Below are 27903 nucleotides of genomic sequence, written 5' to 3'. Positions count from 1 at the left end.
TATATAAAAATGTCCCTCCTGATATTTCTCCTATCCCTTGTATACTCGTATATTTCTTTAAAAAAAAAAAAAAATCTTAAATTGTTTCATTATCATATTTTATATATGTAATTTATTAATTTTTCTCATGCCAAAAATATGTTTCTCGCTATATATATTCATACATCTCTCTCTCTCTACATATATATTCCATAAACACTAATTTATATATATATACACATTATTATGTATTTAGTGTACAATGTACCCTCTAAAAAAAATATATTATCTAAATTTTAGACAATAAATTTCGGCATGCATGGAGCTTCATATTCATTGTTGACATAATTAAGGTAAAGATGGAAGGGGATAATTGCATGTACAAGTTTTTCAAATTGAATAACTTTGCACGTCCCTAGTTGACAATTTTTATTTATTTATTTATTTATTTTCTAGTTATTGGACCAATAGAACTTCAGAATCTGGTCAACCCCCCCCCCCCCCCCCCCCCCCGGGAGTCCCCTGTTCCTCGGTCATATTTTTTTAAAACTTTTCTTTTCATTTCATTATTATAAGAAAAAAATTAGAAGTTATTTCATACTTTTGAAGTCACAGTCTATCAACCAATCATCATTTGACATATAAATATAAAATTAAATTAGGCTTTCACATTTATTTAGTTACTAAATGGTTAATGACCCGGTCAACCATCAAAATTTATATATTTGTGGTACATTTGTTTAGGTGTCAAAGTGAAGATTGGTTGGGGTTTCTATAACAATTTGTTCCAAACATGTACAGTTACAAATTCCAATCCAATAACTGTTTTTTGGTAGCAAATCCACATTAACGATAAATAAAATACTATCTCGTCTTCTAATCAATATTTGATACATTAAGCCATATATTGTTAAAATAAAACCCCTAATAATCTTCCCAATACATTAGTCTCAAACTCCTTCACTTTCACTTGCTGCCACCGTCTCACAAACGTCGCTGGAGGTCCGGCCAGTGGTCTCTTTATCTCCTCTTCTTCTTCTTCATTTTCGTATTTGATACATGATATAATTAAGGTTTGTGCTATTATAATTCTTAGAGTTCAAATTGAACTCTCATGTGATTTGTGTTTCGGTTTATTTGATTGAATCGTGTTTTGATTGATATAGGAGACACCGGAAAAATTATGGTTCAAATGCTTATGTAATTTAATTTGGAAACTATTTCTATTATTCCTTTTATCTCTTTTAAGATTGCTTGAATTTGGATTAAAAAAAAAACTTCCAACAACCTATTGTAGCATTTATCAAACATCACTAATTCTTTTCTTGTACATTTATCAAACATCTATTTATATCTATATATCTTCCTTGTACGTATCTATACATATATTAAGTCAAATACTGCGTTGACTGTCCCGCAGGCCAAAATTAACATGGCTGCCGTCTACCCTTTGGATGTGGAAGCCCCACCCGCCCAGCACACCCCTAAATCCTCTCATGCGCAGCCGACCAAGGTCGACAACCGGCACACCTCTAATCCCTCCAATGCGCTGCCCAGGCAGCCGCCCCAGTTTGACAAACACACACTAGGCTGCTTTATTATTATTGGAATTTTCTTAGGTTCCGTGTACACTACCGTCATCTATTTAACCGAACACTATGTACCACGCCCTCCGATATTTCATCTTTAGTCACTATCCGCCTCTCCGATCAACACCTCTGCGGCCCATCCTTATCCTTTCGACAACAACGTCATTTTGATAAGTTGGAATGCGACTTTCAATGTTCGAAACCTAACAGGTTTGGAAAAATCTTTCACGAAGAAGCCATTAATGCTTCGATCTTCTACAAGGAGGCTAATCTCTCGGCTACTAATGTTGGGGAAGGACGAAAGATCCCTAAATGTGGTGTCGGTGGCCAACGATGATATTTTGGTGGCGGATTGGTCAAAAAATTGTGGTGTGATGAATTTTGCCGTGACCATAGATGATGTTGTGCTGCTCACTGCAAAGTCATATCCTAAAAAACGGTTGAATATGAGGTTCACTTGTAAGGATGTGAATGTAGTATTTCCTTCCGATAACACTACAACTACAACAGCAGCAGGCATATCAATGTTTGGTGATCACCCCAAGAAATGCAAGATACAATATTCCAAGGAATTGAAGTATCACTCTACATATATTCAAGTAATTAATTAGTAGAAAGCGTTTTTTTTTTTAAAAGTTGTTATGTCACCTATTTCATTAAGACTCTTTGGAGGTTTTATTTTATGAGTATCCGCTATTTAATTTTGTCACGTTTACATCATTACTGAAAGGATTTCATTTGCTCTCTTTGCATATAAATATGTATGGGTATACATCACTTTTAAAAGTTAAAAATATATCCTTTATAATTCTACTATTATTTTTATTATTGTTATGATAATTAAGGTTCAAATTGAAGGACTTGGTGTGATTTGTGTTTAACAGATCCATTTATTTGGTTTGTGTTTTGATTACTATATAGGTGACAACAGAAAATTTAAGGGTTTATAATCAACCACACATTTTTAAAACTATTTATATCATTCATTTTATCTCTTCTAAACTTGCTAGAATTTGAGGGGAAAAAAAAAAAACTTCCAATCAGGTAAGTACATCAACATATTGGTGCTTAGTGCTTTGATGCATGTTAAACTTCAATCGACTAGTCATTGTTTAAAAGGGGCTGCTCGAGGACTCCACTAAACACATTTAACTATAGAGTTTACAAGTTCATGATCATCACAACTTCAAAACGGATGATGAACCTATAGCACTTTAGTCTTTCACACTCAAACGATTTGAGAATTGTGAGCACAAGTAACTCACACCAAAACCTTGCCGCATGCTCCCGTCCAGTGAGCTTCACATGTATATAGTCATAAATGATATTTGATAGATGGCAACTTGTATTAAAATGTACAATATGTTTCTAAAAGCATTTTTTTAACCCCTAATGCACATATTCATTTCCCTATCAATTAAAGTTCTTATAGCAGCTATAAGCATCTCCAAAGATGCATCCAAGGGTTAACTATGTGCCACGCCATTATTATTTCTTTTTCAAATTTTTTTTTTTTTGGCATGAAAGCACAACATGTGGGTAATTGAACAAGATGTGGCATATTTTACAATAATCTTACTAACAGGAAAGGTTCCCTTGGGAACAAATTGATAAGGTGCCTTAGAAAAGAAAATAGCCACCGGAAATATGCCGTGACCAATGTTTCTTCACATCCCAATTATGACCGTGCAGGTGGAAATCGTTGACAAAGATCGTCTCAAAGTTCTGCAAACATAACTCATTCGCAAAGTTCTGCAAGCACAACTCACGGATCAGCAATGCATTGACAAAGCTTGCAGAGATAGCTTCTGGAGAGGTTCCATTTTACTATGTTAGGGCTGATGGAGGTTTGAGGTACAAGGGACGGTTAGTGGTACCTTCTGCTAATGATTTGAGGAAGGATGTAATAACTGAGACTCACCACTCTGAGTTTTCTATTCATCCAGGAAGCGATAAGATGTATCAAGATATGAAGCGGCAGTTTTGCTGAGCAGGTATGAAGAGGGACATTGCTCTTTTTGTTTCTTAGTGTAGTACTTGTCAGATGGTTAAGATTGATCATTAGAGGCCGCCGGGAGCTCTACAGCCACTACCGATTCCGGAGTGGAAATGGGAGAGCATATCTATGGATTTTGTAGAAGGACTGCCCAATTCTTTCAAGGGGCATAGTTCCATATGGGTCATTGTGGATAGGTTGAGTCTATTTTGGAACGGGAGGATGTCATTCGCTCGCAGTTTCCTAAATTACGGGAAGAATGTAAGAGCGAATTCTGAGGACGGAATTCCTATTGTTAGGGGAGAAGAATGTAATACCCCTAATTTAACAAGAATAATTCTGGAATTTATTTAATTATTTAAATTGTGTTTTATTGATTTAGTTGTGAATTTGTTGATTTCATTGTGAATTATTTAAATGACTTGTTTTTGTTTGATTGTTTTATTTAATTGGTTATTTAATTGGGTTTTAATTATTGAATGTAATTGTTTTCTTTAAATAGAATTAATTATTTTTTTTCTTGAAATTGAATTAATTGTTAAATGATTTAATTTTAGTATAAATGGATTTTCTATAAGTAGAGTTTTATGTTAGTAGGATTAATTAAGGGTTTTGCTTTTAGACGTCACGTATGTAGCCGACATAATTAAGCATTAATTAGGTTTCATATGGGCCGACTAAGGATTTAGTTTAGGGTTTAAATTAAACTAGGGTTTTGTGTAAACTTATAAACCTATAAATATATCTGTATAAGGCTGTCAAGGGTTTAGAACCCTAACCACGTTGTGGAGACAGAAGAAACAGAGAGGAGGAAATCCAAAGGGGCGCCGGGAAAACTTAGAAGAAAGACGTTGAGATTTCTGAACCGAGTCTCACAGGCAAGTTTTATAACTAGCTCTACCTCTTTGACCTGTGTTCTTTGCATCCCTGACACAATCTCAGGATGAAATAAGGATTAAAATAAATCTGGTTCGCATGCTTGCATTGTTTAATAATCATATGTTTATGAACTGTTAAATTGTTCGTTTTACAGTGTTGTTTGTTTTACTGTTTTGTTTTACTTAATTCATGATTTTAATGATGTCAGTTGATGGATTAAGAATTTTAATAGTTCTAAAACATAGTGGGAAATATTAAAATTAATCTGGGTCGCAGGGCTAGATACCTGAAACAGTATGTATTCTTGTATGGATTTTAATCCACTTAGAAGCTGTTTGTATAATTCTTGTTCCATATGATTTGGTTAATAAGTTATGAATTTAATTAACTTTGAAACTCCCTAAGACTTAGTTTTAATCAGTAATAAACTTAGTTGGAGGAATACAGATGCCGGACACCGCCGGAACTGAAGAAGAAGACGCACAGGGGAAGGAGGAATAGAACAGGCTCCATTAAATGATTGAGCAAGCTCAATCTAAGGATGGAGCCGGTTCTTTAGGAAGTTAGAGGAGGCTCCATCATGATGGAGCCGGCTTTATCATAGAATGGAGGCGGCTCCACTTTGTGTGGAGCCGGCTCATTCAACAGGTTTCAGTTTTTCGCCTTTTCAGTGATGGTTTTGGCTACGGGTTTCAGAATTTGGTGTTTTCAGATGCTATTAGGAGCTATGCAGGGATGTTTCAGTAGCATCTAAGTCCTATTAGAAATTTCTGAAGGTGTGATGATGCAAAATAAATTTCAAAGAAATCGGTAGATTTAAACCGTTATAGTTTCAGGTGAACTTGTGAACTGTTCTTGGAGGCAGAGGATTTTAAGTGCATAACCCTATGTGTTGCAATTTATCTGGCAATGGTAATATTGTTAAATCATGTTTATGTAATTTAAGTTAAGTTTATTAGATTACAGAATGATTATATATATTTATAAGTGACAGTAAGACACTTTTAAGGAAGTTTACATGAGTGAAATTCTGTAGATGATTCAAGTTGATTAATTTTAAATTAGCAATTGAATTAGGAGTTTGATATGTAAATCATATATCGGTGGTATGGGATTAAGCCTATTAACTAATATAATTTCAGTTAATACTTAATATGAAACCAGTTGATGTTACCAAGAATTTATTTATGTCAACTTGTGGGATGTTGTGGAGTAATTACAAGTAAGCATGTATATACTATTGTTATTATTATTATGCTTATTGTGAGTTACAAGATGGTTATATTTCTTTTCTGCATTTAAAAAGTTATCAGAGAATCAAGTACTGGATGTATGGAACAAGCATGCTAATTAAACATTCTTGTTATGCTTATGATTGGATATGTTGATATTGATATGTTATGCTATCATATATATATATTATCAATACTGGATGGATGGTTTGTATGCACCGGTATAGGACGGTGTCATACTAGGAGGATTAGCTCAAAAATGCTAAGTCTTACCTACTCTGGATTAAGGGACGGATTAACTACAAAAGTTAAGTCCTACCTATATTTTGTGTCAGATCAATAAATAATTGAGTGGCACTTTGGTTTGGAATGAAATTTAAATATATTTTTATGGTGCCACGATATGAGCCTGAGTCTCAGAGTTGTTGGTTAGGGAACGTATATGCATTGGGATGCATAGCTGGCTATGATGGTTGGATGTGTACCCTGCTAGGACTAGGTAGTTATGCCACCTTTGGGTGCGTTTTCGCATGGTGCCTACTAGTCAGGTTGAGACGGGCCTGTAGTCCAGTGAGAGTCCTGTAGTGTGATTATATATATATTTATCTACGGACTATTAGCTATTGTTGGATTGGTTAGGATGTACATGCGTAGCGGGTCTCTGCTTGGGTAGTATTGGTATAGATTTTGCATGTGGGCCTGACCCACTCATCATTTTTCAGGTATCGGACATTTCCAGTCTAGAGCTTGTTCGTGCTGAGCAGAGACGATCTTCCATTCTACCGACAACGTAGGATTTCTTTCCAGATATTAGATTTGGATTTTATCTTCAGTTTTACTTTCATTTAGTTTGGGATTTTTATTAGGGGTCCACTAGAGATGAATTCCCGAGTTGTTAAACTTATGGAGTTTTGGATTATGGAATTTTAAGTATTTAATTATAAAGGATTTTATTTCTAGTTCCTTTCAGCTTTTATTTATTTCTTCTTATTTCATTGGAGTAATCTGTGTTCGTTATAACATATTAATTGTTTGATATCCCTCGGGTTTGGGCCTAGGCCTGATCAACCCGTGTCTCGGATCCGAGGGGTATCACACATAAGACGATAACATGGAGTAAAATAAGGCTTTAGACTGGCCTGCCCCCCAAAAAAATTGAGTAATAAAGGAGTCTTATCATCACAGTATCACATTGTTATAGCCTAGAGCAGCTTGGTTGTTTTAGTATTATGCAAAAACTATAAAGTAATTTCTAACCTGAATGTCAACAGGAAATTTCACAACTGTATCTGATAGAGCAGCATGGAGCATATCAAATGGCTGTCCTTGAAAAAGATCTAGCTTCCAGCCTTGACTCCCACCTATCCAAAGCTTTAGGTGTTATATGTGATGCATTAGGCCCATCAACAAGCTCGTCTGTCCTCCTACACCACACTGTATAACCAAAGAAAATCATAAGAAATAGAAGAAAAGACATTTATTTTTCTACATCAAATCCACACTGTAAACACCATTATGACAATTGCAATACTGTATATTTTTCCTTTTTTCTTTTTTCAAGTAGAAGAAAAAGAAAGCTAAAGGCAATAAAATGCATGTCCTAAATTTTATATCAATATGTCGTAAGAAGCACAATGGTTAATAACACATCCTATAAGATGGATAACTACGTATTACAATACCCTATTTATGTCTTAAATGGATTTAATGGTAGAGGTTTTGGTAGTCATTACAGGAATCAGGAAAACAAATCAAACTACAATTAAAATTTCAGATTATTTCTTGTTATCGCAAGTTGAATGGAATATTAATTTTCCGAAAATCAAAGATTCTTGAAACGGGTAGAGCGGTTAGAGAATCATATGCTTGAAATTAGTCAAATTTAACTCACTAAAAAAACAGTGTATAATGAATTTGATATAGGGAGTGTTTTATAAATAGTACTGACAAGAAAACTCTGGTTCACCGTTAAAATTAAAAAGCAGACTCTTCTTGTGTGATTTCTTGTGTGATTGCATATGAAAACAGTCATCAAAATTTTGAATACGGGAGGCTAGAATTTCATTTCAAATACCCACTAAAGCCTCTACTTAACACTCATTATTTCCGAATAAACATGTAAAAAGGGTAAATTACACTCACACCACTGAAATTTGACCTAATTACACCGTGGTCGAAATATGGCCTAATTACATTGATCTCTTTGTTGACATCAAGTAGCTAAAGGAGGTTTAAAATGTAGTAAAATGCCACTGAGCTCCTTATTGCTGTATTTGCATGTATATATTCATTTACACAGAGAAGTTCATTTAAAAGAGAGAGACAAGTGAATTTCAAAAAGGACAGCTATGTCTCTCTCACTTTCCCTTCTCTATATATATAACTAGAATATTTTATGGGAAAGGAGAAGGGCAAATTTGTCAAGAGAATTGGGTATCATTGTAATTATTTAAATTTCGAAAGTCTATTAAAGTCTTTCTATCAATGAGAAGGGCAAACCTGCATTTAATCTTCAGGATAATTATTCGGTAATCCTGTAAACAAGAACTGGTCTTATACTAGCTTTGAGTATCTGATAAATGCTATTTCAACATTAAATTAATGTATCAACATTAAACAAAAACATCTTATAGGATAAAACTATCCCCTATTTCAGTCATTTTCTCCCTTTTTTGGTCAAAAAGTGAGAAAGACCAACAATATAAGCTCAAGAAGGAGGTGGAACAACCCAAGAAGGTCTCTAAGGGTTGAAAATCTTTGAGGAATAAAAGGTTTGGTCATTATATCTATAATTTGGTGCTCAATGGACATATAAGTGATATCAATAAGGCATTTTTGAACCTTGTCTCTGAGGAAATGATACTTGATTTCAATGTACTTGCTTCTACAGTGGAGAATTGGATTATTGCTAATGGCAATGGCACTTTGATTGATACAGTAAAGCTTTGGAGGGCCCAATAATTAAAGTCCTAGATCTGAAAGTGTTGAGATAGCGGTGGCAATGATGGCGGTGGTGATGGTGGTGGCGGAAGGTGATAGTGGAGGTGGCGGTGGCGGTGGTGGTGGCGGAAGGTGATAGTGGAGGTGGCGGCGGCAATGGCAGCGGTGGTGGTGGTGGTGGAAGGTCTAGCAGTGACTGAAGGTGGCGGTGGTGGAACAAATGACTAAGAAATAATATAGGATAATCTTGTCAATTTATGAAAAATACATACGCAAATTAGTAAAATAATTCAAAAGCAATATTTTCTTATTTCTTTGAAATGGACTTTTTGACCATTGGCTTTTCGAGATTTTTTTTTTTACACATGTATAGCCAAACATCATGAATCTTTTTAGAAAGGACTTTTTAAGGCTCTAGGAAACTCCCAAACAAGACCTTAATTAATAGCTCAGGTCCAACCAAGATTTGAAACATTGCACCCAATAATAACATTTATCAACGCATCAATTATGGTCATCAAACAACACGGAAGAAAATTAATATACATATCATGAACTGAATATTTTTTTTTTTTGTGGAATTTTAAGCAAAATGTTATAAATAAATGGATAATTACAAGAGGTGGGCCTTTTGGCCAATACAACCCAAAAAGATGGTAACGAGCCTAAATGGAGGCCCAACTGAATACTTGTATACCATATACATATGACTTAACAATAAAGTATCAGCTGTATAATTTGACAAATTCGTGTGGGTTTGCAAAATTTCAAGGTCGCCTGTTCAAATTTAAAGAAGTATTTCATCATTTGTTTCTGACTTTTTTTTTTTTTTTTTTTAATTTTTTACGAGAGAAGAGTTCTAGTCATCAAAAGAGTTGTAAGATAAAAGGAAAGAAGGTGAATTAACGATTAAAAAATAATAATAATAAAATGAGGAAAGAGATAGCATATTTTCAGAACATTAATAATAATAAAAAAAATCAGAACATTATACCAACACACAATATATATATATATATATAATCACATATTTTATAACCGAAATTGATTTACAAAGATTGCTTTTTCGGGACAAAAAATTGACTAAAATAATGCATAAGAAGTAAAAAAAATAAAATAAGAACGGAATGAGAAGGATTGCCTATGCAACTAATTGAGATAGTTTGATTATTTGCCTTTGGCGCTAATTTTTTATTTTTTTTAAAAAAATCAAAATATTATACAAAAATTAAAATAAAATAAAATAAAAATTCAGAACATCATAAAATAGTATGAAATCTAATAATACAGTACCAAAAGAAGAAAGTGTCAGACTTTGCTTCAATAAAACTGAAAAATAATCTTTAACGTTTAATTGAATAAGGTGTCAAACTTAAGAGGGATAAATAAATTTAGAAAATAACTTTAAACAAATATTTGTAAGAGAAAATTCATAAAACAAATTTCACAATAACTAAAAGGTATTTTCACTATAAAAAGTTTAATAAAAATCAAAAGTTGGAGAAGAAGGTGTTGCACCAGCCAAGAAAAAGGATCTTCCCCTCCGCTTTGCTTTTCTTCGGCCCTTTCATGATAATTCTCTAATCATAATAATTCTATTATTATATGAACTATTGAGGAATTAGAAAAAGGATCGTAAATTAATAAATACATAAGACAAATTAGATTTAAATGATTTAGTTGTTGATCCGTATCATAATACTAATATGATTTCCCCTAATAAAAATGGAAATTCGTTATTTTATTTTAGTTGAACTTTACTTATAAGTATTTTGGGCTTTTGTTTTAGTTGGACTTTATTTATTGGTATTTTATTTTAATTATCTTATTTATAAAATAATGATTTCAAACACCCTAATCCTACTTATTGGTAGTTTATTTAAAACATCCTAAGTTCCTAAATCGTCTTGTACCTTTATATATAGATAGATAAATAGATACAGTGCGCAAAAAGAAGCGGGTGTGATAATCAAATTACACATATGATTGAATTCCAAAGGTCACAGGGGTAAAAGACTATCATACAAATGGTAAGCCTGAAACAATGGCAAGTGTGCTGACGGGTTGTCAGACCAGTAAGGAAGTAACTGTGGTAATTTTGTGAGCGGATGTGTTTTAAGCACCGGTAAGTTATTATACTGGACGAGTGTTGTAGGGTTAGTGTCGTCACGTGTCACTAGATTTCTGTTCAGAATTTACCGTCACAGTTATTAGTGCACAATTCCGTAACTTTAGCAAGGAGGTGAGTGATTTTTTTCCTGATATATTATATATATAGTATCTAACCCTAAAGTATACACTTTTTCATTCGGAAGGGTAAACACAAGGAGGCTATTGTCCTCAGCCGCCGTAGATCCTCCCCTTGGCCAACTCCTTCGATCTGAAGCTTTTCCACTCATTCCTTCCATCTCTGCAATCATAATCCCATTTCGACAAGCATAGACTGCGAGACACAGGTTCTTACTTTCTCTCTCTAGATTTTATATGTCATGTATTACTGCTATCAAAATCTGTCTTCAATCTCATGTTTAAATTTTCACCGGTTAGTCCTAACCGTGTTACTCTTAGTATTTTTCTTTTCCATCTAATTTTAAAGTATTAATTAATTATTATTTTTTTTTCGATCATTAAGACGCAAGGAATAATATGTATCGGGTACTCTTTCTAAGAATTGCATGTTTAAATTTTTTATTTCGTTTTTAAGATCAACTACTTATACCTGATCATTAGATTATATATAAACCATTAGAATTTGTTCGTTCTCCTCGGCCTTTTTTTATTTATTATTATTTTAATTCTTCCGTAAGATTTCCAATTTTTGGCTAGCGTAAATTGTGGATCGAGCTTATCAATTTTTATTATATGTGGTGTATTTATTTTCTTGTATATAATTTTCTTTATTTTGGAATTTTGTTGATTCCCATCGAGATAAGGAGTCTCGGAAATTGGGCTATTTTGTTGATTCCCATCCAGATAAGGAGTCTCAGAAATTGGGCTATTTAAAGTGAAATGGGGAAGGAATTCATCCGTTTTATTTTCCTTTCCATTCATTCGGATCTCTTCCGTTTCATAGTGTCAGGGTCCTTGAAGGAGAAGATATTGGAGGTGCAAAGGTTACTTACATCATCTCCATTATTATCACGTCACCATCTCTATTTTTTAATGGAAATGATGTATCAGCTAAGGACATATTGGTGGTTCAGCAGAGTTGATCTTAATCTTGATCCTCCACTGTCTAATTCGTTTGGCCTATTGGTACGAGTTTACAGAAAAGAGTTCAAGTTGTTCAACGATGTCTTTGTTTTAAAAAAAAAGTGCTTGAATTGAGAAAAACAAAACACCCAATTTCGACTATTGTGTTGTTGTCTGATGACGAAGTATACTCATGCTTCTCTCAATTCCTCTCTACTGTCGGAATCACCCTTCGATCGTGAGTCGTGACCATATATTTCATAAAATTCTCTCTGGTTGTCATGCCGCCATAACTACTAGCGAACCCTTCTCTAAATCCCACCACTCCACGGAGGTAATCACCAGCAATCGTGACCAGCTCTTTGACACACCTGACCATTTATTTAGTAGCATTCTCTCTGGTGACATAACTATTGACAACACTTGTTCTAGCACCACTAGCACGCCCTTTTTTTTCAACAGACACGTTGGTTTCGTATGGGGATGGGGATGGGGATGGTAAAACAGGGTTACATGGATCGCATGCCATGTGATCCTTCTACTACGAAGGTTGCATTGTTCATTGACTAGAGTTTCAAGATAATGATTGGAATTAGAATTGGTTTTTTTATTTTTTTTTTCCTTTCTTTTTTTCTCTCCATGTAATGGCACTATTTTTATTTTATTTTATTTTTTCTAGTGAATGTAATGTCATTTTTTATAACACATATAAATCATTTTGTTTTGATCAATTAATGCAATATTTTATTAATTTTTTGTTCTTGATTTACTATTATGTAGTACAGTTTTGGTTCATTCTTAATGTATTCAGTAAAGAAACAATTTTTTTTATTTTTTATTAATTACTCAAATAGGATTTTCTATTCCTTAATCAGTTGATTTTAGTTGATATATTTTGATTTAGCCCACCTCATTGAGAAATTCTGGATGTTTTGTTTCACATAGAAATACAATCTGACGAAGGATATATTCAATATTTCTGCCATATTTTTGTGTTCAAACTTTAGTTTTTGATTTTCTTTTGTTATTAGAATGCAGAATATGATGATATTGATTTGTTAATTTTGAAGATTATTCTTAAACTGATGCATTGTAATTTGTTATTGGATTAGTATAATATGCGCTAATCACACCTCTTTCTACAAATAGTTGTCCAACATTTTGACTGAAAGCATAGTTAGAGTTGGATTGATACATGATACAGATAGTACTTAGATGGTGGTGTTTTAATTGTTTTGAGGGAGATTGTGAAACCTCTTCCTCACAACTTGTGTTTTCTTATTTTTAGGTTAGTATCGGGCCTTAACATTTAGCAAGAACAAGGTTCAAGAAACATGCTTCCTCAGTCATCAGGTAACAAACTCTTTACTTTTTCTAAAATTTTAATTGGCATATTTAGCTATTGGTTACATTTATTTATTCATGTTTTACATACTGATTTTTTGTTTTTGTTTTTGTTTTTGGTTCTACATACATATATATAATATTGTTATGATGTGATGCTCGAACAATTTATTAATGGGAATTAAAGACTTGGAAGTTTAGTTTTCAATTTCAGAATATATGTTTTACAAGTTTATTAACGCTTTTAAAACTTTTCCTCTTTTGTTCTAATAATATAGGTCTCTTTTCTGAAAGAAGAGAGTTGATTGGCATGGGAGGAATAGGAAAAAAGGAAATAGGTATGTTTTTTTTTTTGCCTAGCTAATTGAATTATATAAATCCCAATACCGTTGTAGCAGTGACGTTGGTTTTAAAATGACCAATTATGATAGGAAGTCTCTTTTCAGTTTATCTTAATCACCTGTATATCTATGCAAGAGGATTACGTGATTCTAGATGACAATTCTAGACGAGGATGTTAATGTCAACGTTATAAGGATGTTGATGTCAACGTTGACTCTAGTGATGACGACTGATGATGTTGATAATATGTTGATGCACTCAAATTAAGTCAAGGCACATAGAATTGAAGGAAATTTAGAGTTGAAGACATACGATTGAGCATAGTGTCTAATTCTTTTAGTTACAAGAATCTTTGGTCACTACACACACGATTTTTCAATTCATGAAATTCTAGAACAATGGTGTGTGATATGATTTATCTACTTGGGCTCTTTCCTTTTCCATCTCTCTAAACCCTAATTTTATCTGTGAAAAAGAAAAAGAAAAAGAAGACTATGCAATTTTAATTTAACTTTATTAGTTTGAGCATTGACAGAGCTTCTTAAATGTTGAAATTGAAACATCAAAGAAGAGAGAGTCCACCAATAATAATTACCCAACTTAGGACAAAATAAGCTCTTTGAGCGTCTTGACTAATATTGGTATGGGCGACTTCTATGGATATGTACTTGTAGAGAGAAAGATATATGGTTGGGGGCACAAAAGTATTTAGGGCGAATTGCAAATTTAAAACTCCCCTCAACTATTAAGCCAATTGCGAAAAATCCCCTTATGAATATTTTTGGCAAAAAAATCCCCTCAACTATTGATTTTAACTGATATCCGTTTAAGTGTTTGTCAGGAAATTACCCCTTTAACAGATTACAGTATTCTTTAGACAATTTATTATTTCTTTTCTCTCTCTCTGTCAAGCCTTCTCATTTGATGCACATGAATCAAGGTATGTAAAGCAACAACAGAAAAATTTCCAAAAAAAAAAAAATTGAAAAGCCAGATAAAATCATATTTAAAATTGAGTATAGTCACACAGGAGAGAGAAAATCCACCGCGGCCTTGGAAAAGAAGATCGAAAAAGCAGCTCTAGAACTCCTTCAGTCTACTTGATCTTTAACAGCCATTATAAACGTGCAAGTAAATGTGTGATTGATTTCTAGTATCAAACTCTTATTTTCATATATTTCAAGACACTCTGATTGATCTTCTCAGCAAGGAGGCCGGGATAAACAATAGCAATTTTAAATATGATTTTTTTTCTTTTAATTCAAAATTCTCATTAGTGAAACCTTGTTGCTCCTGGAGAAAGGAAACGAAGGAGATGGTTTCATGCTTTAGATACTTCCAATCACACCAATAAGCAACTTATTAGCAGAATCAACACAATCAGCCAACTAAATTTAAGATCGCTTTGTCAAACATGCGAGAACATCTATTCCAAACTGAGTATATAGAAAGGAAATTCTTACAAACTCAAAGTCCAAGAATGGTAGCCAAATTCACTTTAAACAAGTGCATAAAAACAACCATAATTGCATTTAAAGATTTTCTGATCCTACCCCATGCTAGAAGAGCTGGATGCCCACAAGTTGTATTGATTACTCTGTCATAACTGGCTTATTCTCATTGGCCTTGGGCCTCTGTTCCTTTGGTTTCTGCTCTTCAGACTTCCTGGATTTCCCCAAAAAAAAAAAACCACAATAAAATGTCACAAACACTTCTAAAAAAATTACAGAAATAAGAAGAGATTATATCATATAGAGCAGTAGAGCCATCTGAAAATTTATGGTACTTATCCCAGCCCTAACAAGATGCAATGTATTTGATTCAAGCTGGGGGAAAAATCATCCCTTGCATGCTTTGAAAATAGAAGCTCCTAGCATTCAATCACAAAATCCTGCTGGAGATCCATTGAACAAGATAGAGTACCTAGAAGAGTGAAAAATAGCAATCAAACCAATCCATCTATCCCCAAAACCAAACTTCTTTAAGGCTGTAATCAATCCATCCCAGGAAACAGAATCATAAGCTTTCCTTATGTCAATCTTCAATGCCATAGCAGGGTTCCTAGGCTTGTTGAAATCCCTTACCAATTCATGAGCCAATGTAATTGCTTCTTGTGTTTTCCTGCCCTCAACAAATGCACATTGTTCCTTTCCAACTAAATTTGGCAACACCAAAGCTAATCTATTTTCCATAATTTTAGTAACAATTTTATAAACCAGATTGTAAAGGGCTATAGGCTTGAAATCTCCCAACTTTGCAGCATCCCCCACCTTTGGAATCAGAGTAATAAATGAGCAACTTACCCCTCTTGACATATTTTTTGAATCAAAAAAGTGTTGCACAGCTGCCACCACCTCTTTGTCCTCCACAGCCCAAAAAGTCTGGTTGAACCTAGCAGGGAAACCATCAGGACCTGGAGCTTTATCAGGAGTAAAACTCATCACCACAGCCTTAACTTCTTCACATGTAACTAGCCCTTCTAACAAGTCCTTTTCTGTATTGTCCAGAGTGTACCTAGGGGATATTTCACACACAACCTCAGAAGCACTCCTTGTGAAGAATTTGGTGTAGTAGTCCACAAACCAGTCACTAATAACCTTTGGATCCACTGAAATCTCCCCTTCATCATTCTCCATTTTGGTAATGGCATTGAAATTTCTATGTTGTTTCAACTTTTGGTAAAAGTAAGCAGTACATCTGTCATTATCCCTTAGCCATTTTAACCTGAATTTCTGAGCCACCAATATTTCTTCATCAGCAATAGCTGCTTCATATTCCTCTCTGGCCTTTTGCTCGTCATCTAGAAGTACATCTTATGGATCCTTGAGAAGGCTATCTTGAACTGTTTCTAACCTCAGTGTAGTCTTCATAACCTTATCTCCCACATCTCCAAAGACATTTTTATTCCACTCCTTGACAGCCTTTTTAACATCCCTGAGCTTGCTCAACAGTCCGTGCATTGGAGATCCCTCTACCTCAATATCCCATGCTTGTTGAATCAAAGGTAAAACATCATTCTTAACACACCACAATTTTAGCATCTTAAAAGGTTTTGGCCCTGAAGCAAAATTCCTTGAAACCTGCACCAGAACTCCATAATGATCAGAGGCTTTTAATGATCTCCATAATACTTATAATTTTTTTTTCTCCAATAATTGATGTTCTAGCACAGAAGATGCACTGCTCCTCTTACAGTGCTTTTATTAGATTTTAGCATAGCTTGCTTCTGAAACGTCACTGCTCCAAAGTTGGTGAATTTTGATGTTAGATTACCATTCTTGAACACTTCAACTATTGATGTAACTAAATCATGTGTAAGTTGATGTGTTGAGATGGCTTTTTCATGGATTTTTTTTTTTTTTTGGAAAGTTTTGTTCCCTGGAGATCCACTAGGTATTTTTCTTTATTTAGTTCAGTTTTTAGTGAACTTTTTAATGAATGAGGAAGTCGTTTATATTGGATTGATTGGATATACTTGATCCTTACTGTGCGCCTCTTTCGCCCGAATGTGAATGATTAATGTTGTAGCAGTTACCTCGCTGATCTTAATGTAAAAATTTTGAACCTAGCAATAGTAACGTTTTTCCTTTTCAATATGGCTTCTCTTCGCAACTAATTTTCACCCTCTTCGCATGTGGGGATTTGAAATCTGTTAGATGTATGTGTGGAGTTACATTTCTCCTCCATTAATTGTGAATTGTGATGTCTATTTATTTCAAGTAATTGAATTGTGGTAGTATATTTATTAGCTTTGTTTCATGTGGCAAGTCTTGTCACTACCAGTCTTGTCTTTACTTGTCCCGATGTACTACTCCATCTCTCTCTATATATATATATGGCTGCATATATAAAATTTGTTCTGTTCTGCTTTATTGCTCAATTTCCAAATATTATAATGCAAGAAATTATAAAAAAAAATTAATGGTGAAGATTGATGGCGTTGAGAAAAAGATTAAGTTGCGTTGAGATAAAGATTGAAAGGCATTGAGGTAAAGATTAATGATGTTAAGAATATGATTAAAAAGCGTTGAGATAATGATTAATGGTGTTGAGAACAAGATTAAAATGCGTTGAAGTAAATATTAAAGGTGTTGAGAACAAGATTAAAAGGAGTGCTGAGAACAAGATTCAAAGGCTAAAAGCAGTGTTGAGAACAAATTGAAAATAAGATTAAATTTTGTTGAAGTAAAGATTAAAGGTGTTGAAAATAAGATTAAAATGTGTTGAAAATAAGATTAAAATGCGTTTAGGTTAAGCTTAAAAGTGTTAAAAATAAGATTAAAATATGTATCCAAATTGATTTAAGGTATTGAGGACAAGATTTCAATGTATTTTAAGGTGGATTCATCTTGAATAAGATTAAAAAGTTTATCCAATTGACTTGAGATGTTGAGAACAAAATTTATATATATTTGTAATTATTTTGATTAAAATATGTATCCAAATTGATTTAAGGTACTGAGGACAAGATTTAAAAGTAAATATTTTTTGTTGTATTTGTTACTACAGGCTTCAAGCATTGTGGGCATAGCTCCTAGACTTGTACAGATTATAGTATATGTCTATTACAAGCAAACAAATGATCCCAATCAAGCAGCCAGAGCTGGAGTAGGAGCTGGAGATGGCCATGAGTGAGGTGCAGGTGAAATATTTAACTTTTAAAAACCATTAAGAATGTATATGGCAAAATACCATCCAAGTCCACGTGATTTTTTTTTTTTTTTTTTTTTTTCAGGGCTTGTGCGAGGATCAAGAGTTTGATCAAAATATGTAGAATCCACAACCTTTCGACTTTATGTTTTTTTCTTGTTTTAGACACATTGTTGTGTGAAAAAAATGCTACTTGGGATGAACATGTATTGCATTTTAAAATAGGTTTTGTGGCCATCGTACAGCATATCAAGTCTCAACATGAAGTTGATGATTTTTTTATGGTCTTATGCACATTATATACTGTTGAGTCAAGCTCTAACTACCATCTGATTTTTTCATTTGTGTCATTAGCTTTTAGATTACCTTATATGCACATATCAGGTTTCCTTCTCAGAAGACAAACTCCAATTGCCTGGTCTTGCTTATTTATATTTGTATATTTCACTGCACGTCTATTTTTATTTGGATGTATAACATAGGCTTTTTTAGTGGTAAACCAAAAACACTTTTTTTTATTCATGCTTGATCCCTTCCCTCTGTTTGAGGAATAGAAGATTATACCATTGAACTAAAAACTCATTGAATAGCATAACATATGCTCATATGCATATATTAGTGGAGTTGCTATCTATTTTCAAAGTCAATGCCAATCTGAAAATAGTGCTAAAATTAACAAATTCAATGCAATTGTTATATAAAACAAACAAATAAATTGAGTACCGACTTAAATATTACGCTGATGAAAGTACTGATGAGATTGATGTTATTAACCTTTTATTTTTTATTTTTTGGGTAAGTATAAGTTGTGTAAATTTGATGTTAGTAACTTGAAGACCAACCTGCCCTTTTGGGCTTGTTTGCTGCCCTTTTGGGCTTGTTTTTGGCGTAAGGCCCACCTTGTATATCTTTCTCATTTATATCAGTTGCTTAAATTTTCAAAAAAAATTAAAAATTAAAAGAAAAACTTGAAGACCAACCTAAAGTGACTTTGATACTTGACAGCTCTTAACAAAGACATCACTGGAATGTAATAAAAACGGAGCACTATATCTATTTGTTTATTATTTAGACGGACAAATATGAGAGAAAAGAGAGAATTAAAATAAAACTGAATCAAAATCTAGAGCAAGTACTCTTATTTATAGATTGAATAGTTAAAATAATTCAAATTCAATCTGTTTAGTTGTCAAATATATAAAATAATTACTTTGAGAAATCTAGTAGTTATGAATTATAGCTATTAGAGAATAATGAAACTCCTATCTTGCGTATCTCAAATAATTGAGTAGAATACATGATCATCTGGAATGGGGTTAGGTGCCAAATGCCACCCATGGGCCACAACTAATTTCTAAATTTGAATTACCAATTATTCTATACTTTATTTACTTTATGCTATGTTTCCAAGCATTGATTTGGTATTTTGGATTTAAAATTGAAAAAAAAATAGTTAAAATTCTAACTAAATTTCTTTCGATCACAAATTTAAAGTACAGCTTCGAAACTCTTATGCAACATTAACAAAAAATTATGTAAATTTTTTATGTGGACTTATTTTTGAAGCCAACTTGTGGATATGATTAATATTTTTTATGTTAGGACTCTTTTGTTTGTTTGTTCTCTCTCTGTTTTTAATTTTTAATTCTATTAGTTATTTATTTATTTATTTTCACCAATCTAATGGTATATATAATCACATAATAATAAAAGTTAAAGCTCCAAAACTGGTTATTTTTCATTAATTTATTTGTTATTTTTATTGTGTTTGCATTCTCTTCCACTTTTTCTCATGGAATAGGCAAAATTGAACAACATTTGTTATTTTTCATTAAACAATAGCGTACGTTATTTTTTATTGCGGTTAAACAATCACATAGTGTTGCTCAATTTCAATGGGGATAAATTGAGCAACTATGGACCGCAACAATTGAGATATAATTATGTAACTTGTGTGTTTTTTAGTTCGTAAACTATATAATTATATATTTCTTCAGTAATTATATATATTTAACTTTATTGACTGGATAAGTGGATTTAATAATACAATCTATTTCGTGTTATGTATGAGAGAATTAATTCTGAAATATACATTCAAGATTTGGAAAAACAAAATGTTTCTTTTATTTAGTGGAAAAGGCAGAATAGTACCACTGTAGACAAAATAAAATGACCCAAAACTGAATTCTATTTTTGTGTTGTTCTCTACTTTGCATATTGGACTGGATCTCTAAATCTCCCACTTCTACATATTAGCCCATATTAATATATTTGCTTGAATATTCGGAAAAGAAAAAAAAAAAAATCATTCTAGATGAAGCATATAAAATGAGGATTCAAAATCATTAAATGTCAAGACAAGCTGACACATATAGTGGCCAATTGATATCCTCTTTAATTATTATAATTACAGCTCTCTAGCTGAAGTAAGATTAATGTTAAAATCTAGGGTTTTTTTTTTTTTCGAAATTTGAAGTAACTAATATATAAATATAAAGGGTTAATTACATGGTGTGGGTTTTTGACCAAGGCAGACCAAAAATTTGGAAAAAAACAAGGTTAAAATCTAAATTGCGGAAGCATAGAATTATAAAATTTAAATTGCACAAATGAAAAACGAGAAGGTACGGTCGAAGCTTAAGAGTGACACAAAAAAATTGCATGACTTAGGTAAAAATCCCCACGTCGCATATATATTTTTTAAGACATATATGAAGATTGAATTACATTAATGGTGCAAAATATCAAAATTGCATGACTTGGGTGAAAATTTCATGTCCGATTTTGAAAGAGGAAGTATATTACACAATTTAAACTCAATTTAAATTTAACAAAAGTAAGACCTATAAAAAAAACACCACCATCATTACTGTCAATACGAAATATGCTTTTCCTTAGTAAAAAATTATCTTAAAAGTGAGTGTAAAAATATAACTACTTACAATTAGTGCCATATACACCCACTTTCACCTGATCATAAATTTTTACATAAACAACATTCCAACAATGTGATAGAAATAAAAAAAAGGTGCCAAGTCAAAATGAAAAGCTTTGCAACAGTAATTTTTTTTAATTTTTATTCCCCACACACCCCCCCCCCCCCCAAAAAAAAAAAAAAATTACAAATTTACTTTCACTAAAAATTCTATATGTATAGGTCTATGCTTCTCAAAACTGGAGCCATTTTATAGTAAGAAAAAAAAAAATGGCAATTAATTAACAATGATAAATATAATCTAAATATATATAAACTACTGTATAAGCTTACAACCTGAGTCTTTCTATTCTAACCAAGGGTGATGGGACCCGCACCCCACCAGCCAAAACAACAAAATGAATTTTGTATCAACATTAATCATCTTGAAGTAGTTATATATTTTCCATTAAAAAAAATGTTGAATTGCCACACTAAATGCATTGTATCAATATATATATATATATATATATATATTTCAAGCACATTTTACCCTACCTTTGTTTACCAATAGGAATTTTTTCATTTTCCTCTCAAATCAGATTTCTCACAGCAGATGGAAGCATCTCCAATGCATCCAAAGGGTTAAAAATGTGCCACGAAAGGTTCTCTTGAAAACAAATTGATAAAGGTATCTTAAAAAATAAAAAAATTGTGATAATTATTGCAAAATTCAAAAGGTCAAAAGTGAAAACAAAAAGACAAAAACAACATTGTGTATTAGTTTTCAAATTCATTGATACAGTTTAGTGAAGCAGTGTAGTCTATTATAGTACAGTGAAGTAGTGTTGTGAAGCTACTAGAAAGCTCAAATTTATTATTGTGAATACCTTTATCAATTTGCAGTGTAGTCTATTATAGGAGTTTTTTTTTTGTGTGGTTGGCAAACCATTTGCCAAATCTCTTCTATCATTAAAATAACTATTTTACCCCCGGATTGAGATACCAATTTTTTCCTATCTTGTTATTTCATCCATTGTATTTTGTTACCTTGTTCCACCCAACAGTTTCGGTTCAGCTATTATTCTTTTGAAAACATAAATAATGTTTGATAAAATTATCTATTGCAAAAGTTATGTTAAAAAAAGAATTGTTTGTATGAAGAAAAAGAAATTCATATCACCTTGATGTTCCATGCATCTAACTAATCACCACAAGAGCATGAAGAAGGTACTTTTCAACCGAACTATTCTCATAAATAGAGTTTCATCCGTGACAAATATGAGTTGTGAGCACCCATAGACAAACCCAAACCAAATAAAATAAAAAATAATAATAAAAAAAATCTTTCGACTTGAACACTACAGAGAAACGAGCCCATAATCCAAACCAAAATCAGGGTTAAACAAGGCCAAAAAAATCCCATGCGTACTCAATAGTCCCATGTTCACAATCTGTAAAATTAAAAAATATAACTTTTTTTTTCTTAAATAAAAAAATATCAATGGAAATTATCTATATTCATGAGATACATTTTTCAATGGAATACATATATTTTTTCAACAGCAAGAAACAATAAATTTTATTTCAGAAAATAGTAAATACCAAGATTACATTTAGCATCAGCCCAGCTGGGAATTCATGTTCCACAATTACACTGGACGTTTACTACATACAAACAACCCATTAAACATAATGAAATTACATAAACAAAATTGTTTTTCAGTATTTAAGTGGTATAGTATAACAAAAGAGTAATTACAATAAAAACATGAGGCATTCCCCAAGGCCAGACAAGTAAAGATGGGCAAAAAATAAATTTTGAAACTGTGTCCACATTAGTGGCCCAAAAAGAGTACAATGCAATACAAAACTAAAAAACTGGTACATCAAAACCTTATGCATACACGTGAGTGGGATAGTAAACAAGATGACAGTTTCAGTTCACTGGGTTGGGTGGGTGTGGTGAGGGTGGTGACAGCCGGTTTTGGTGGTGGTTTGAGGAGAAGGTACATTCTGCATTTGTGCTTCAAAAAATATCACATGTTTTATCTCATCACATATTCTAACCCTCTTTGTTCTTGTGTGCTCTATTTGCCCTCACTTCTTGTTTTACAGCAAGATCAACAAAAATCTCGTACATCCTTGAGTCCCATATAGATTTCGTTTCACTTTTGTCTCCTCGATTGTCATCTAATTTACAACAGAACATGATCAACTATTAAGTAATAGGAATACCAGTAAATGCAATAGAACAGCCTAAGAAATTTATATTAGTGTAGAAAAGGTTGAGACTAAATATATAAAGGAAAATGGTTTAGTCTAATTGAAATTACCAAGCATTTCAAACCCTTAAACAACCATTTAACACAAACAACACCATTTCACCATCATAAGAGATTTTCCAATCAAACAGAAACTGTTGGAATTTGAAACTTGAAACCCATCCACCCATACAATAAAGAGTGATTAAGAACAAAATTGAAGCATAAAGCAATACCATCATTTTCATAAAATCTTGGTACTGCTTCTATAAGTTTTATACCGGTACGTACTACTGCCAAGTGCCAAAACTACTTATTTATAACCCATAATTGTACGTAATGAACTTGAATTCAGTCTCGTGAGCCCCTTAATCGCTATAATTATGCACATCGAGGCTCTTGAATATTTTCAACCCTCTTTGGGCATATGGCGGTAAATGCTACAAACTTTTCTGAATTTAGAATGCAAAAATGGGGACAGATCATTGACCATCAAATATCCTCTATGTTTTGTACTCAAACTAGTCCAACTGCATTTCTTATGAAACCATAATGATTGGCTATATATTAAAAATTTATGACTTAAAAGAGCCACCAACATGTACCAAACTTTTTGTAAAAAGAGATTAGCCTATTACTTTTCTCCAAACGTACCATGAAATGAAGTAAACTTATGAGATAAAAATGACAAAGAAATGAAGAACTGTTGAAATAAACATATATTGCAATAGGAGGTGCCTACAATGGAAGTATGTGAACTTAAAGTCGCCCCCACAAGAGCCCTCAATAAAGCATACTCACAACCAGTAAACTTAATTAATTTTTAAGAAACATGTCCCAATTGGGTTGGTATCTCAATTAAACCAAAAATTAAGATAATGATATACAATGGAATGAATTTTGCAAATTTCCCAAAATTAAGTCTTCCGAAAATGAAAAATAAAAAGGGAAGAAAACAAATCACCTCCAATATGGATGGTCATTGGTTTCAGTGGAGGTCGCCGCCGGTGTTGTCTGAGAAAAGATAAGAAACTAAGAAAAAATTCATTATATAGATAAATGAGAAATTAGGGCTGATAATGCAACATAAATGAATATATATTTATATCTATATATATACACATACTTAGTTTTATTCTGGGTGGGATTGAAGATGAAAGGAGGAACGTAGCTAACCTGAGATAGAAATTGCAGAGACGATCTTCCGCAGAGCATTAGGTTGTCGTACTAGGGTTTAGGAAGAATCAGAATGAGGATCTTATAGGGGCACGGTCAGAATTTTATTTTTTTACTCACTAAGAAAAGGGGCACGGTTGTCATTTAAAAATATTCATTAAAACTTACTTTTAGCTTCCGTGTCTTCGAGAAGATCATTTTGGAAAAGTTAGGGTACCAGCTTTTTTCTAAACGCTTTTTTAAAATTCAAAAACTCTTTAAAAAAATTAGTCAAACACCATTTTAAATAGCTTTTGAGTTCCAAAAGTCAAAATCGACGTTTGAAAAACTAATCCAAACTAGCCCTTAGTTGGTTACGCAATCTCTCACTCTCACACACATGCACAAGGTTGTTATTACGGTCTAGAAAGAACCCACATTGAACCACACACACAACATGCATATTCAACCATCGTGTCTCTTTCTTTTGTAACTTTTCTCTCTCTCTTCCTGAAGATGAAGGCCTTCGAAATTGTAGGAATTACAGTTGTTGATCTCTATCATCTCTGTGTGTGTGTATATATATATAATCATTTCAGTACAAATCTAAATAGCATCTGTGTATGTGTGTGTATATATATATATAATGTTACTAATTTCTTTACTCTGATTTCTTTACTGTTACTATGATTTCTATATATATGTACTTCAATAATGTAATATATATATATATATATATATATATATATATAACTTTAATTTCTATATATATGTACTTCAATGTGTGTAATATATGTTCTTTGTTTTTTACTGTGATTTCTTACTTTGTTATCTCTTCTCAAAGCTACTAGGTGTTGTGTGTGTATAATATATGGTGAATCCATGTATGTTTTAGTATTTTAATGTCATTTATTATGATGATTGATACATTCATTCTGATGATTGATACCGAAACGCCTCGCGGAAGAGACTCTGTTCTGCACACTATTTTTTGAAACCAGATATGTTTTCAAATGAATGAGACATCATATATATATATATTCACATTGTAAACTTGGAATAACTGCAAATGTAATAAGTATGAAATGTATATAGTTATATATATTCACATTGTAAACTTGGAATAACTACAAATTCAATGCAATAAGTATGAAGTTGTATATATTTATTTATATTGTTCTAAAAGTGTAAGAAATTTCTTTAACATCTTTAAAATTTTCTAAAATACAAAATAATCTTCATTAAATACTTTACATTAAATGTTTTGAAAACCTTTTATTTTTATAAACATTTTATACTACTAGCAAAATTCGCGTACGATGCACGTGCTAAATTATAACGACCCACTCCACCACATGGTATGATATTGTCCGTTTTGAGCCTGAACCCGCACAGTTTTGCTCTTAGGCTTTACCCTAAAAGGCCTCATACCAATTGGAGATGACACACTTACATATAAGCACTTCACCTTTCCTCTACCCAGGCGATGTGGGACTGTGCACCCATAACTCGCCAGTGTGGTAACTTGACAATGTCTTTTGCACCAGCCCACGGCACACCTGCCTACAAGGTAATCACAATCCACCCCCCTTGGAGGCCCGACGTCCTTGTTGGCACACTTTCGGCTGAGTCAGACTCTGATACCATTTGTAACGACCCGCTCCACCATATGATATTATATAATAATCATAATATATAATACTTACTGAAACGTTATTTGCAGGGTCACAATAATTTCAATCTTCAGTGATCAAGCCACCAAGCAATTCAAGCCGTACTTATATCTGACGACTGCAATGAATTATACATATTGGCTGTTGTACGCCAGTAATTGGGTATATTCTGTGTTGCTTAATGAGTTCGATTGGTTTATCCTGATATATACATTGGATTCTATTTTGTATTAGTTTTTGATCGTTCACCCTAAACAGTGCTTGATCACCATGAATAGGGTGATTGATCATACAAACCAATATGTAGTTTTGTAACGTTGGTTTTGACCTATTTCGAGTCCAAATCTCGAAATTACTATTAGATACAAAAACGATGGTCTTCGAGTCTTCTTTCCAGAACTGTTGAGATTTCCCAATTTGGAATTTCAAGTAAAAAGTTATACCCAAAATAAGCAAGTCCAGAATCCTTCAAGATAACTAATCCTTCAAGTTATACTCATTAATTTTTGACAAGTTATTTTATAATTTTTGTTGGACTCGATCTCAACCTCAACCTCAACTGTTACAAAACACCAAAATATAAAAATAAAAGAAAATATTTTACCTAAAAAAGAAAAATATTTTCCGAAAAACATATTTTATATCGAAACAAACGGAACCCTAGTGTATATTATTTGCATTGTGTTAATATATATTGAAAATTAAGTAAATTAAGTATATGCATTGTGTCTCAGGACAGTTAACATTTTATAAATAATATTGAAAATTAAGTATATGCAGTCCTTCCCTCCATTAAATAAAACCACACCAGGTATATAATGGAACTGGAACCGAAACCAAAATAGATATATAATTTGGTAAATTAAATAAGCAGATTGGATTTCCCTGTCTGATATTTCATGGATGGAGACTTAGGCAACAATTTTTAATTTGGTTTTGGTGTGTGCTCTTGGAATTGCTATAAGTTCATGTACCATAAAATAACATTTTAGCCTGTAAAAATATGCCTAATTTTTTGGCAAAAAAAGTGAAATATGAATTTCCCTTTTACCTAATTTTTTGGCATCCCTCCCAATAATAGTAACTTTTCCTTACTCGTTCTTGTTAATTCACCACGTGTGAAAAAGGTAGACAAGAAGATTGATGGAAATCCCTTGGTGTGGAGTGAGACACAACCTTCTAGGCTACCATCCAATATGATGATCATGTGGTATATAACTAACTAATTGCCTTTAGGAAAGGATCGTTACTCATATCATACCATATGTCTAACTTTGTCTTCTGTACTTTCTAAAACAATATCAAGTGCATGATGGCTCGTTTGCCTAATTTTTTGGCAAAGAGAGTGAAATATGAACTTTCCTTTTGCCTAATTTTTTGGCATCCCTCCCAATAATAGTAACTTTTGCTTACTCATTCTTGTTAATTCACCATCACACGTGTACATTCACGTAAAATCAACAAAGATGGAGCAGTGAGGCTTCTGTCCAATAAAACCAATTTCCAAAGAACTCTACCAACAAAGTTAATGAATGAGTAATGTCTCCAATGAACAAATTTGAAAGAGGAGAACAATTTGCACAATATCAAAAGAATAGACTTTAGCAAAAATTTTAGGTTAGAAACTTGTTGGCATTTTCAATTTAACCCTGATTAAGAAGTTGCTTGGCTCAACAGGATTATTTTTGAGGTTTGCACATGAATTGCACGTGTTATTATTCTAATTTCATTAAAACTATATAAAATAGTGAAGG

At 32.7% G+C, this 27903-nt stretch overlaps 2 long non-coding RNA genes and 1 pseudogene across 2 annotated transcripts; 1 reads left to right on the top strand and 2 right to left on the bottom strand.

The window, feature by feature from the left end:
* The window catches only part of LOC132267543 (phytoene synthase 2, chloroplastic-like), a 101482-nt pseudogene extending 94330 nt beyond the window's left edge, over nucleotides 1–7152 (bottom strand).
* A 3756-nt stretch (nucleotides 7153–10908) lies between these two features.
* Nucleotides 10909–18484, top strand: LOC132315715 (uncharacterized). The gene is made up of 5 exons (XR_009483769.1): nucleotides 10909–11071; nucleotides 13096–13160; nucleotides 13430–13489; nucleotides 18003–18135; nucleotides 18229–18484. It is a non-coding gene; the product is annotated as an uncharacterized LOC132315715 (long non-coding RNA).
* Nucleotides 18485–22730: 4246 nt separating this feature from the next.
* On the bottom strand, nucleotides 22731–24608 carry LOC132315712 (uncharacterized). Its single transcript, XR_009483767.1, has 3 exons — nucleotides 24498–24608; nucleotides 24286–24353; nucleotides 22731–23250 (listed from the first exon to the last, which is right to left on the bottom strand). It is a non-coding gene; the product is annotated as an uncharacterized LOC132315712 (long non-coding RNA).
* Nucleotides 24609–27903: the final 3295 nt, after the last annotated feature.

This window comes from Cornus florida, unplaced genomic scaffold (assembly GCF_030987335.1).
Source record: "Cornus florida cultivar Cherokee Brave unplaced genomic scaffold, ASM3098733v1 CherokeeBrave_3.0.0_Hap2_Chr07, whole genome shotgun sequence".
Classification (NCBI taxonomy): domain Eukaryota; kingdom Viridiplantae; phylum Streptophyta; class Magnoliopsida; order Cornales; family Cornaceae; genus Cornus; species Cornus florida.
The sequence above is the reverse complement of the archived record's forward strand: the minus strand, read 5'-3'. Positions and strand labels throughout refer to the sequence as shown.